This window comes from Halichoerus grypus, chromosome 8 (assembly GCF_964656455.1).
Source record: "Halichoerus grypus chromosome 8, mHalGry1.hap1.1, whole genome shotgun sequence".
Taxonomy (NCBI): domain Eukaryota; kingdom Metazoa; phylum Chordata; class Mammalia; order Carnivora; family Phocidae; genus Halichoerus; species Halichoerus grypus.
In genome coordinates this window covers 64,762,530-64,776,266 of record NC_135719.1, presented here as the reverse complement: position 1 = coordinate 64,776,266, position 13,737 = coordinate 64,762,530, and the positions used below count along the sequence as shown (strand labels likewise).

General features: G+C 41.9%; 1 protein-coding gene and 1 pseudogene across 9 annotated transcripts in view; one reads left to right on the top strand and one right to left on the bottom strand.

Annotated features, from left to right (window-relative positions):
- The window catches only part of SEMA6D (semaphorin 6D), a 590,398-nt gene that overhangs the window by 391,443 nt on the left and 185,218 nt on the right, over window positions 1–13,737 (top strand). The window lies entirely within an intron of this gene.
- LOC118526023 (small nucleolar RNA SNORA31) lies at window positions 4,765–4,885 on the bottom strand (annotated as a pseudogene).

The window sequence follows — 13,737 nt, the reverse complement described above, 5'->3', positions numbered from 1 at the left end:
AGAGGCTGGCTAGGACAGGATGTGTGTGCTCTAGCAGTAAAGGCTCTGAGGTAGCATCCAGGAGATCTCATAAAGAAATCAGTAAACATTGTGGAGCCTCACCTTTGTAAGTATATAAGCTGAATGAGGAACACATGTGCTTAAAAATTAATAGAAAGGAACATGTTGTAGGTCCTCTGTATTAATTAAATACATACCATCTTTTCTGTCTTCCAGTTTTTCCAGTCTTCCTTGACAAGGACCCATGATAGAAAAAATTCTGGATTTGCCCAAATGAAATATTTTCATCACAAAAGTTTTATGTGACAAAATGATTCACACTATTCCTTTAAACTATACATTTCTAAAAGCATTACCAATTGATCATGATTTATTTATAAAAAAGACTTCTGGGATCAATTTATTATCTGTGCTTATATTAATTTTAGCCAAAACCTACCTTTTGTAATTTTTAGCATCCAGTTTGGAATTTACCCTTTAGACTGAAGAGTAATGGAGATAGAGAACTGAAGTAAAGAAAAACTAAAATGATTTGTTAAGACTATGGTCCAAATGCAGCTGAACTAAGCACATCTCATCACAGGTAAAGGAGGCCAAGGGACAAATACCTGCAGATGGGGGTTAATGCAGGACCAGGTGCCAAGGCAAGCCCTTAGGTATAGAACGAAATGAAGATGTTGATGAGGGCAGTGGGAAGTAGGGCAAGGTGGTCTGATCAGCTCCCCATCTTTGATCAGTTTGTCTCAGAATTTGGGTGTGCTGACATCCTCACATAGCCTCAGGTAAAGACTCCCCTGGTCTGAGCCTGGTCCATTACTAGGCTCAGAGGCAACTTGACAGCAGTGAGTCACCCTGACCCTGGGCCAGAGGTCACTGGGGTGTTGATTCTACAGGCAAACCTAGATTCTAAGCCTTCCTTTTTTTTTTTTTTTTAACTCTTTATTTAAATTCAATGTAGTTAACATATACTCTATTATTAGTTTCCGGGTAGACTTTGTGATTCATCAGTCTTATTTAACACCCAGTGCTTATTACATCAAGTGCCTTCCTTAATGCCCATCATCCAATTACCCCTTCCCCCACCCACCTCCCTCAGTTTATTCCCTAGAGTTCAACATCTCTTATGGTTTGCCTCTCTTTGTGATTCTAAGGCTTCTTTTATTCAAACATTCACTCCTTCCGGCCTGGGCTAGCACTAGCAGAATACTTCCAGGCAGGGTTTTCTCGGACTTGGTGAAAAGGACTAACCCTTTTTCATTCTCTCTGTGTCCAGACTGTGTCATTCAAAGCCTTTTCTGCACTGCTTATCAATCCAGAGCAAAACGTGCCCCGTGTGAGTCTCAGATCTGAGCAGTTAGATACTCCCTTTTGTTTCCGAGCTCTCATTGCCGGTGATCATATTTTATGTGCATGTACGTTTGTGTACGTACAGAAATACATCTCAGTATTTATGTACATGTGGAATGCTCGCTCTTACCCACAGAAGAAACCTGCTGTCAGCAAAAGCATTAATTGTGTTTCTGTTTATGCTTCCATTCCCCAAGCTAGGATTTTTGTTTAGTAAGAACTTGTGCCTTAATTATAAACATTAGTAAGTGAAAAATGTTTGCATTTCACACATATATATATGTATGTATACACACATACATATATTTCACAATCTTTATAGCAGAAAGGCCCATGAAATATAATACTTACTTGCGTAATTTTCTCTCCTTTTCCCTTGATATTTTCACTTCAGCAGCAAGGTTGAACAAAGTTATACAAGCATATGTGCTCACCCTAACAATCATCATTAATCTTTGCTTTCTTCATTCTTGTTTACTATAAGACTGAGTTAAAGTGTGTCTGGACTTTCTCAAATTTTTCTACAGCAATGCTTCACATTTTTGAACAAGTAACTTTCAGCAAAAGATGGCAGGAAAGGCACATGGTTGCATGAGTATTTCTGAGAAAAAGACAGACCATAATTTACAAGGGACAGAAAGCTGGTATTTATGATGTTTAGGATATTTTTTAAGCTGGGGAATAAGCATTTCCAATTCACTGGAAGAGGCAGTGGGATGCCACAGAATTATATCCCCCCTCCTGGGACTGAAGGTGCCCTGGAGAAAACAGTCCTATGCCTCACAGTCCAGAAAGGATGGGGGCAGGCAGGGAGGAGTGTAAGAGGAACTGGACAGTGATTGAGGAATGATGGCTAAAATTAGTTCTTGTTTCCCCTCCCTTACCATTAGCAGACAGTCTGCTTCTCCAGCTGGCTTCTCTTGAAGTCAAAAAGTTAACCTTTTCCTTGCCTTGCAAGGACAAAGCATGTTATACTCTTGCCTGTCAGTGAGGTTGGACTTTTTTAAATGTGAGAGGAAAGATACGTGTAAAAATTGTCTTACTGATTTTTCTCTTCAGATTAGGCCTAATAAAGCAAATGCAAGTGCCGAATATATGAATATATGTCACTAACGGCTACAGTTTTTTGAGACTTTTATAGATGATAGCAGTGTGTTAAGGACTTTGCATGCATTATATATTTTTCCTCAAAGGAACCCTCTAAGACAGGCATTTTTATTTCCCCTAATCTACAATGAAGAAGGTGAGCCACAGAAGTAAGTTGCCTATTGTCTTTGTCCATTCAGGCTGCTGTAACAAAATACCACAGACTGGGTGTCTTTTATAAACTACAGAAATTTATTTTGCACGTTCTGGAGGCTGGATGTCTGACATTACATGCCAGCATGGTCAGGTGAGGGCCCTCTGCCTAGTTACAGACTTCTAGTTGTATGGGCACAGGGCGGACGGAGCTCTGTGGGGTCTCTTTAATAAAGGCACTAATCCCATTCATGAAGGCTCCACCCTCATGACCTAATCACAAATTCCCAAAGGTCCCACCTACTAATACCTACCATTAGGGGTAGGATTTCAACATAAGAATTTTGGGGGCACACAAACATTCAGACCATGGTTTGATAACACCCATGGTTTTCTAACTAGTAAATGGTGGGATTGGGGTCCCCTGACTCCAGATCCTTTGCCCTTAACCACTCTGATGATCAATTAAAGAAATAAGAATTATTGAATAAATGGGTACAGAGAGTAAAATGACATCACATAGAGTAAGTGCTCAGGAAATATCTGCTGAATAAAGTCTGCCCTTGGTGTGTGACCATGGGGCAAATCACTATTTAGCCTCGTATGGCTAAAAGATCTACACTAAATGGACTTTAGATGGTCTATGTATAATAGAAAACTACTCACAGGGAATGCTCAATGTATAATAACACCTCTGTGTCCTTGCAAGTGGGATTAAAGATACATGTCAAAGTGCAATCCAAAAAGAACACAAGCTAGACGAACAGTGAAAAACAGAAAAATTCATGTCATCTAGGACCCCATTTTTTTCCACCTGTTATGTGTGGAGGTAACCCTGCTGGTCAGAGTATTTTGTGAATCTCAGGCAGGTGCTCTCTCAGAGCAATGAGCACATAAAACACCTTGAGGGCTTACTAAAGACACGGACTCTGCAAGTTCACCTCCTAGGACTGTTTATGTCTGGGTTGGGGCTTCAGAAATCTGTATTCTTAATGAGCACCAACCTTTGAGAAATGTTGATCTAGTTCATTGAGAAAGAGCCCTAAGTTAAGGAAAACTGCTTCTATTTGCTCTCCCAAGACAGAAAGGTAGGTCCCTGTACTTTGCTTCATAAAACCACATGCATCATTTTGCTTGTATTAAATAAGATTTTGACTGCATTCATTTTGCTTGGTAAGTGGCATGTGACTACAGTACAAAGTAATTACATGTTCCTGAAGACTACTTGGTAATTTGCACTTAATAAGACCAAAAATAATTACCCTGTACTCCAATCTAGAAAACATAAATAATCGTAAATATATGGTACTCACCATGTAATTACTTTGCCACTCCACTCAACTCTCCATAAGATTGAGCAGTTATTGAGGAAGTAAAGAATCATAACAAAATATTCCCTATTTTGCCTGATAAACTAAAGCAACTCAATCACAACATTTGCATTTTCAGGCACATTTTCTTAGGTTCAGAATTTAAATCAGAGAAAATTTAGAAGAAAGAGCATTCCTTAGCTCTTTGGGGACTTTCTGATTTGACCTTTTACTTAGTAGTGCTAGACAGTTTCCCTGAAATTCAAACAATTTTCAAACCCTTTAGGAATATGACATAACCCACCTGTCTGGGATGACCTTTCAAAGCCACTTCTAATTTTGTTCTCTGACTTAGTAGAAGAGTGATTAGATTTTAGGTCTCAGACATACTTATAGGAAGGAGAGAGACAGAGGCTAGAATTTCCCAGAAAATTAACCCGCTGACAGTTAGATTTGAAGCTTCCTTTACTCCTGATGGAATGAATTCCAGGAGGCTTTCCACATAATATAGGGCTCTGTGTGGTGTTTCTACCTTCCTTCATCCATCGTTCTGCACAGATTCCCCAAGACAATCTCTAATTAGAATTAGGTATTTGCAATGCATACAAGGAACGTTAGAGATCTTCCATGACTACAAAAATAGAAGGACCTAGGTGGACATCATAATAATTGGTAGTTTTTTGGGTTTCGTTTTTGGGTTTGTTTTTTTTTTCTTTTGGCGTGTGTTTGTCTTCAGAGAACATATGCCCCAACACAGCAATTTTGAAATTCCTGTTATCTTGTTATTTTTTTTTTTTTTTTTTGGAGTAAAACAAGATTTCATTGTTGACAAGGTTACTTCTGAGTTGCAGAAATTCTTCTGGTTTTTCCGTGTACTCCCCCATTCAATCTTGACTGCCATAATGAGACAGACAGAAAGCGCGAGGACACTTTTTTCTTGCATCTCTAGTGGACCTGTTATCTTGTTATTGCCCCCTCACCAAAAGCAACCCCCACACTGATGAAGATCACTGTGACCCTTGAAAGGGCAGACTGGTAGGTGGGGAGAGAAGAAAGTCAAAGGAAGATGCATTCATTCATTCATTCATTCAGCAAATACTGGCTGAAAACCTATAACATGCCAGGTTGTTTAGATATGGGAATATAGTAATGAATAACACAGGAAAGTTCCCTGATCATGTGGAGCTTAAATTCTAGTGAGTAGAGCATGCAAATGCCATCAGATCTCCTATAATGCTTGTCTTAAAAAATGTGAATTGATTCCAATGCTGCCAATATATTAGGGGTGAGTTTAAGCACAATGTGAATTTCATGTTTGCTTAGGCATGATTTCATCTATGAGAAACACTAAAACACAGAAAATGGCACCAAGTTTAACTGAGTTGCTAAGGATAGGAATATGCAAAATGGGCGTGCGCAGCCACCTCAAACATCTCCCAGCTACCTCGGTTCTCTGAGTGTGTTATGAGCCACATCTGGTGTTTCAGCTCTCCATCGGATTTCATGCAATAACTCTCAAACTGCATCCCTCCCCATGCCTACTTCCACAGGCAAACCTCAAGTCTTTTTCTAGATAAGGTGACATATTTTTTTGTGGTATATATGAATATCTTGAACACATAACATAAATAACACTGTGTTATATTTTTATTGTTTCCATCTTTTTTTAATGTGTCGCTGACGAAGGTTTTGAGTATAGGGCCCACCACCCCATTTTTGCCAAAAGCCCAGTGGTTTGTATTGTACAATTACAGGTAGCAGTGATTTTTTAGGAACATGTATGTCATGTTATGGCAGAACTATTTGCAAACAAGCAAACCGCCAAATAAATAAGATAATTCCAGGTAATGGTAAGTGCTTTGAAAAAATTAAATCAGGGAATGAGATTGAATGGTCACGGAAACCTCTCCGGAAAGGTCACATTTGAACTTGACACCTGAAAAACAATAAGGAGCAAGCCATTCAAAAATCTGGGGTAACGGCATTTCATGTGGAGAGGTGGAGGCAGCAGGGTGGGGGATGGAATTTGAGGGAGGGGATATGTGCAGAGGTCCTAAAGTAGGAATAAGCTGGGAGGGCTAGAGGAACAAAGAGGGCCAGTGTGTGAAACAGAGAGGTGGAAACAATAGCTGGGCCCCAAATCATATAGACATTGTAAGTAATTGGAATTTTAAGTGTGATGAGAAGCCATTAGAGGATTTTTTTCACTACAGATAGCAGAACCCACTCCGTTTACAGAGGGATATGAGATCTGGGGAGTTTACACTTTTTTTTTTTTTTTAGGATTTGATTTATATATTTATTTATTTGACTGAGAGAGAGAGAGAGTGAGAGAGTGCAGGCAGGGGGAACAACAGAGGGAGAAGGAGAAGCGGGCTCCCTGCTGAGCATGGAGCCCGATGCGGGGCTCGATCCCAGGACCCTGGGATCATGACCTGAGCCAAAGGCAGACACTTAACCGACTGAGCCACCCAGGCGCCCTGAGTTTACACTTCTTATACAAGGTTACATCCCAAGCCAGAACCTAGGTCTCATATCTTTTTGCATGGGAATAGAATACATATGCAGCAATCCATAGATGAATCCTTCCTTTGAACTCTGAGGAAGAAGGTATTGATTAGAAAATTTTCTCAGATTGTCCAAAGGCAGATTCTGGATCCATTAATTGCTTTGTCAAGCATGATGGTATTGGGAAGAAGTCCAGTTTAAGCAGGCTATCCCCTGTATCCTATTTCTTTCCACCAGTAAAAGGAAAACAGACCAGACAAAATGTCAACTAAGCCATCATAGATGTTAGCAAGATTTGTAAGGCAGCCAGTCCTGCTCAGAGCAACTGCCAGAGCCCAGATCTGCCTACCCTGAGTAGTGCTCTTATGAAGTCTAATGATGCAGTCAGTGGATGTGAGGATTGCTCTCTCTGTTCTCCTGCTAACTGACATCAGACATGAGGCATGAGAATTCCCTGAGAGTGGATTACAAGACCCAGCAATGAGTCACTGAAAGAAGTTGTAGGATTTCTCTTCTTACATAGATTGACACTTGTTTTTTATCGAAGTCAGTCAGAAGACAAAAGAATAAATTTAACCTGACAATAGGCTAGATGCCACAGGGTAAAGGCCTTGGCCAAAAGCAGCCTATTTGGGGTTTCACTCTACACTAAGCAAAAGAGGCCGCTGCCTCTAGGGTGTGGTGTTAAGAGTGTGCTCAGGGTCCCTTGTAGGTCAGAGCAGGTGTCCCCAGTGTGCAGTGCCCTGCAGCCTTGAGTTCCCCTCACTGCCTGCTTTTCCTCATTCCTGATCCTGCCTTCTGTCAGCCAGTCACCACTCCTCATTCAGAACTTTCTTTCGTCCAGAAGCCTAGTGAGGGGAGGGTGAATGGTGAGATGCTAAGCAGAGCTGTGATTCTCAGGCTAAGCTTCACAGCATTTCTGTCCAATCCTGCCCGCCCCCCACCCTCAGCCTGTCAGATCTTTGAGGGTAGAGCAAGATCCACATGTGATTACTCCTTTCAACCAGTAAACGAGTTCTGTACTGCCTCATTCCACATCTACATAATCCTGAGTCCTTTATGCAGCCTCTGCTATACCTTTATATCTTTTCCAAAGCTATCATTCACTAAAAAATGCTACCAAGCCCTCTACTCACACAGGGTTCCAGGAGACAGGACAGGTCTCCATTCGTTAATTAAATCAATACATATTTGTTGAGTGTATAACCTGAGCTATAGACTCTTCAAGTGCTAGGAGTTCATCTATGAATAAGATGGACACCTGTTCTTCTAGACCTTCTCCTAGAATGTATATGTCCCTTTGGCTGTATATCACAAGGGTGGCCCTGAGACCATTCCTCAGAGGCTGTTGTGACGCTTAATAAAAATTCAAATTCCGGGACCCACTCCAGACCTCCTGAAGAAGAGGAGTTTCTAAGGATGGAGCCTTGGAATCTGTACTTTTTCAAGCTTCCCTGGAAATTCTTATAAAACCCAAAGTTTAAAAACTACTGCTTCAAGGAATAAAGGACTATAGCTAAAGAGGTTCTTTCTCTACCTTACAGTCTATCTCAGGAGCTAGCCGATCTTCTGGTAAGACCCTTCAAGGATCTTTTCTCTGGGGACTCCTTGCCTTCTAGGGACACAGAACTGGAAGACATTTGGATCTTGGGCTTGAGGACACCCAGAAAGCTCTCATGTCAACAGCAAGCCTCCAGGAGCCATCTATTTTGTCAAGATTACTCCCTGTGTCCCCAGGCCTGGTCTTCTTTTAAAATCAGATACTCAAACTGAACAGATAGAAATTTACAGAGGTCAGAGTCTGTATCTGCCTGATTTATTCAGCTCCTGGCATAGCATCCCATGCAAATAGCCACTTAATACTCATTTTTGATGATCACGAAAGTGATGGTAAAACCCTGCAAGGGATGACTGAGGAGAAGGCTCTTTATTGCTGGTATCTTTTGTTGTAAGCTGCCTCAAATCTTTTTTAGAAGCAGGAGGGGTATAAATAATAAGTAAGTGGATAGGGCTTTAGACCCTTGGGTTTGCTCCAGACTCTCCAGCCCCTCTCTTACCCCCAGGGCTAAGTAGCCTTCTGGGGTTGGGAGGTGAAGAGAATTTTTTTCATTCATTCAACAAATAAGTCTTGAAAGCCAGGCCATGCTTCTCTTCAGCAATAACCTTGCTCCAGGGTTTCTTGATAAAGTAACTTCTTGAGGTCTCTTTCAAGGCTATGATTCTTGATTCTCCTAGGAAATGTTGGGGGTATTGATGAAATAATATTGATAAAGTCCCAGAAGTGTCAGGGATTTAGTGAATATATGCGGCCAGTGGGTCTCAATCATCTCTCTGTCTATCTTAATACACCGACACCTGATGAAATTGCTTTAACGCTTTGCTTGGCAGCAGTTTATGTCAAGTCAGATCTTTTCCTAACACCCAAATGAAACCTGATGTGACCTCCCATCATCTAGTAGATGTGTCACCTTGTAGCAAACCCAGAACAAAGGTCTTACTTCATTTTTAAATGCATCAAAATGTTCCGGAATTATTTATGATCAGATTTACCTTTCCTAAGCATTTTGCTTCTGGTGGTAGCTAAATTATACCAGCTGATTAAGATAGGCAATCAATGTCTGCCTGTCGGAGGTGTCTTAACTTGCTATATATACTTTTGGTAAATATCACAACATTATTTTAATCTGTAAATCGGATTTGTCAGGTCTGATTCATTTAAATGGCTCACATGCCCCAAATTCTCTCTGACAGCCCCGATGTGGGAATATGTCCTCATCTTGAAAAGGTAATATTGCCTGAGGCTTGTTGCTAGCTTAATAGAGGCAAGAACACTGTGTGGCAAGAAATAAGAAAAAGACAGACCACCTTTCCTGTAACAGGTTTCAGCAAGCATCCAACACATCAGCCATGAAGCATCTTTTCACAGAAATGGGCAAGTACTGACTGAGGTAGGGGAAAGGCCAAAAATGTATTATTTATATCAACAGTACTATTGAAAACAACAAAAATTTATCCAGTAATTACTATGCACTGTGTTAAGTAGTTTATAAAAATTAGTTGTCCTATTCAATCCCTACAGCAACCTTGTAAAGTAAATACTATTTTATATATGCAGAAACTCCAGTTGAGAAAAGTTGAGAAACTTGCTCAGGATCTATCTTGCTCCAGACTATACCCCTAAATTCTAGGCATACAGCCTCTCTATATTGAGTTATTATAATTAATTGACTGTTTGACAAAATGATGGGGCCAAGGGAACCGTTTGTTCAGGATTACATCCTGACACAAGCTTCCTATGGTTCCCTGAAACCCAGCAGTACCCACTTCAGTAAACCTGTTTATTTACTGTTTTCCAACCTTTTCAAATGAGCAGCTCTTTCTACAGTTAGAGAAAAGGACACTTACTTTGAATATTTGTTGTGTGTAAAAATGACGAAAGTTGCCTTTTAAATGAGTTAATTATATATTTACCATGGCTTCCTTACATGTGTCTGATATAGCCTTTATTATGTAGACAATGCTTAGTGGGCATAAGAATTCAGGGGCTTCTTGCAAGAAATGACAGGGGCCCATGATGAGATGAAAACCAGCATCTAATTTAGAAAACACTCCAAGAGTGCTAGATTCCAAGAACTCAGAAATCAAAGTCTTGGTTAGTGTGCTCTTCCTACCATGGTGCAGCCTTAGTTAACAAGGCAGTGAGCTTCCCTGAGCACTCATTTACTTCCTTTTCCAAAGGAATAGCATTTTACCTGCCTCCCAGATTGGCTTGGAAGACCAAATAGGGTCATCTCTGTGGAAGTGATTTATTTATATGTTGTGAAATATTACACAAGTGTAAATAAATACAAGGTGGTCATATTATCCAAATGTTCTGATATCCAGTCATTGTATAAACAAGATTTTACTTCGGGAAGGCTAAACTACTTTTAAACCAACATCATTTTAAATTGGAGTTCTATGAGCAGAAGCCTCTCGTATGCCCCAGCAGCTGGCTCATAGTAACAGTGCTTCACCGAATTAAATGAATTTTCTTCAATAAAAATCCCTACAGAACAGATGCATTCACAAGCTCCCCAACCCTGTAGCCAATAATTTGCAAAGAAAACTCTGTTTTGCTACTTGTTTTGTTCTAGAACTATTATTTAAATGCAGGGTGAGATTTTCAAAATGAAATTTGACAGGTTTTTTATAAGACCTGCCTGTGTTTATGTTCACTCTCTTCTCCCCAGGGTACTTCCAATGGGCTGGAGAGCTGCCAGAGGGCCTAGGCTGGAGGCGAACTTCTCCAGGGGTTCTGGGTTTGAGGGCGAGGAAGGGAAGAGCAGAGGGCGATCACAAAATAGGATCAACAGACAGGAAGACAGGGCTCTGGCCCATTCCTGGATGGGCAAGCAGGGGAGGAAACCCCTTCCTACAGCTGGAGGAAACTTGGGCCCATAAAAAGAGAAGAACTGGAAGAAAACAGGATGGCTGGGAGTGGAGAAGGGCCCTCAGAGACCAGGCTCCCTCCACCAGGCCTTGTCCCCAAGTCACCTGACTCTGTCCTGGGTTTGCAAAGTAGATCCAGCACTTTTGTGTTTGCCTCTCCCATCCAAACAGTCCTTGCGTCATCTTTCTTCGTTCCACCTTCTATCCCTGCAGACTTGCGGGTCCACACTAGACCATGCTGCAGCCAGCTTTCCAGACCTTTCTGAAAAGCACTATTTGTTTAAAAGTGACGGAATCTGGGGCGCCTGAGTGGCACAGTCGGTTAGGCATCAGATTCTTGGTTTCAGCTCAGGTCAAGATCTCAGGGTCATGAGATCAAGCCCCGTGTGGGGCTCCGGGCTGGACATGGACCCTGCTTCAGATTCTCTCTCTCTCTCTCTCTCGCCCCTCCCCTGCTCTCTCTCTTTCTAAAACAAATTAAATCTTTTTTAAAAAGTGAAGAAATCTAAATATATCTTTTACAAAAATTGTCAGTCTTATACTGAAAACTTTACATTCTGTTTAAGTACAGCTAAGCACAGGGAAGAAAAACAGGCAACTAGATGGAATATTAAATACAATTCTGCCTTCAGTACTCTGGAGTTGGATTGGCAAACTCTTTATGTAAAGGGCAAGATAATAAATACTTTAGGCTTTTTGGGTCATATGGTCTCTGTCACAACTAATCTATTCTGCCATTGTAAGCAGCCAAAGATGATATGAGTGTGGCTGTGTTCCAATAAAACTTTATTTACAAAAATAGATGATGGGCTCAGAGTTTGCTGACCACTGTTCTGGAGCAATAACTTTTTTTTTTTTTTAATGAGGTACCACTTTGACATCTTGGTAAATTATAAAATGCCTGGATCATTTTCCCTTTCTCCATATGCATGACAGTGGGCTTGCTGTTATAGCTAAAAGAGCATTGAGCTGGCAACATTGATTCACTTGGACAGATGTGTTCCCTCTGAAAAGAGCTGCTGGGAGGTTACATGTGTGCATTTATCTCCAGAGGAAAGCATTAAAGAAAGATAACTAGATGCCTAACTAATGAGGAAATTCCCCCACTCCCTGTGGAAAGACTGAACTGAAGGGGCCTCTTCGCCCCAATCCTTGCCCCTCCCCTAGTACACACTCCCATTCCCCTTAGTTGGAGTTGGCCTGTGAGAAGGAGTCCCCCAAAGACTCCAGCCATGACCCCAATGAAGTTTCTTTTCTCACTCTCCAAGTATTCCTCCCACCCTACCCTTCATCTGGTGGCACTTGGGGTCTCAAGGTCTCTCTGGGAAGCAGAAATGGGTGAGGCTTGTCTTTCCTGGGGACATTTCCTTTTCAGAGAGGAGCAATTAGCTTAAATGAAACTCTAGCAAGTCCTATTGTGTAGGGGCAGAATTTTAGCCTGTTTTCTTTTCTACCCCAAACCTTCAGAGAATAATATACTCCCTCCACTGACTTCACTTCTTGAGAGTCGAATCCCTGGTATCCGCCTTTCAACCACACACTGCTACCTTTCCTCTTGTAAACCACACTCCTCAGGCTTGATAAGGTCTTTACTTGGGGAGAAGTTTTGAGTTAGCACAAGAACTGCATGTATCTGAAACCACAAATCATGCATTTGAGAGTACAGCGAGCTTTCCTCGCAGGCATTTGCAAGTGCTGTGTGAAGACCAACATCTGGATGTTGTCTGCAAGTCTGTGCCTCTGTTGTGGCTCTTGTCTGTGAAGGAAAATCAAGTCTCTGGAAGAATTTAGAGAGTGGAGTAGGAGCTGAGAAGGTGGTTCCAGTTAGATCTGACCAGTATTTCCTAGAGGATGGAGTTTTATAGTCTCCTAGTAATAAGCAGAGAGCCAGAGAGGAGGTTTGTGAGTCATGAATCAGTTCTCAAAGGGGGATTTGGCAATGTCTGCAGACATTTTGGGTTGTCACAACTCAGGGAGGGGGTGGTGGAGGCATACTTACGGCATCTTGTGGGTAGAGGACAAGAATGTCGCTTGCCCTACATCCTACAGTGCACAGGACAGATTCCACGACAAAGAATTGTCTGGACCCAAATGTCAATAGTGCCCACATTGGGAAATACGGACCTAAAGGTGTCTCTTGTTCTGAACAGCTCTGCACTATCAGTAGTGACATGATATGGTGAGTGGATAGGCTTTAGTCACATGAGGCTCCCCTCAGGGCAAATTTCCTTCAGGGTGGGAGGGTGGCTGGACAGCAGAGGGCACCACACCCACCTGGATTGTGGGGGCAGGAAAGGGTAAGTGGAGGGAAGTGGACAGGAGAAAGTACTTTCTTGGCTTCTGCCCCCGTGCTGAGCTACCAGACCCCTCTCTAATTTGCTCTCCCCTTGTCTGTGGAGTTCTGCCTTTACTGAGGATGCTGCTGCTTGCCCTTCTGACTCCAACCCCCAATGTAGAGGCCCCACCCCCACCCCAGGAAAGGTCCTACTTTACTTTGGTAACTACTGTAGGTGAAGGAGCATGTCTGTTCTGCATAGAGGGAGCGAAAAAGAGGGGAGGGGACACTAGCTCCAACCCTGACAAAGCCTTCTGATCCTGCAACTCAGAGCCTGGGCTCTTCCCTGGGCTCTTAGGAGGCCACATGTGTCACCATTTCAGTGGCCCTCTCCTCAGCCTCTTGAACTATGGGTTCCCTGGCTGTTTCTGCATCTTCTTTCCAACCCTATCTGCTTTCAGTCTTTAAGAAATGCTTCAAATTTCTGCCTAATCATGTCACCTTTCTTTGTTTTTCAGAGATTTGAAGAATTTATTCTTACATACAAATTTCTTTGGTCATTTTGATGGACTTCAGGGGGGAAGGGAGGTAGATGTATAGGCTATGTCACCCTTCTGGAGCAGCACC